The sequence below is a fragment of the Grammomys surdaster genome, unplaced genomic scaffold (assembly GCF_004785775.1).
Source record: "Grammomys surdaster isolate TR1022 unplaced genomic scaffold, NIH_TR_1.0 150, whole genome shotgun sequence".
Classification (NCBI taxonomy): Eukaryota; Metazoa; Chordata; class Mammalia; order Rodentia; family Muridae; genus Grammomys; species Grammomys surdaster.
Genome location: NW_021604608.1, coordinates 21,687,484 through 21,687,917, shown reverse-complemented (window position 1 = coordinate 21,687,917; position 434 = coordinate 21,687,484). Strand labels below are relative to the sequence as shown.

At 39.9% G+C, this 434-nt stretch overlaps 1 protein-coding gene across 4 annotated transcripts in view; it reads left to right on the top strand.

Annotated features, from left to right (window-relative positions):
- Atp8a1 (ATPase phospholipid transporting 8A1) overlaps nt 1-434 on the top strand; it is a 230,835-nt gene that overhangs the window by 114,793 nt on the left and 115,608 nt on the right. The gene's annotated exons all lie outside the window — the stretch shown is intronic.

Here is a 434-nt window from a genome sequence, read left to right as displayed (position 1 = left end):
CATGACCACGGGGAGAGAGGGGGAAGAGAAGGGGAGAGGGGAGAGGACAACCTGCAGGTGCTCAGGGTTGAGGAGCAAGAGAGAGAGGAGGGGCCAAGCAGTCCCTTTTATAGTGGGCAGGGTTACCTGCCTGTTGCCAGGTAACTGTGGGGTAGAGCATACCTGGCTGTTGCCAGGTGACTGTGGAGGTCGAGTTTAACAGATTACTAACACCTTGTTTCCCCATAATTAAGGCTTTGAAAGGATAGGAATGTTTTCTAAAGACATAGATAGGTAGGTAGATAGATAGATAGATAGATAGATAGATAGATAGATAGATAGATAGATAGATAGATAGTAGATAGATATGATAGGTAGATAGGTTGATAGATTGATAGAGATAGATACTATATATATATATATATATATATATATATATATATATATATATATAT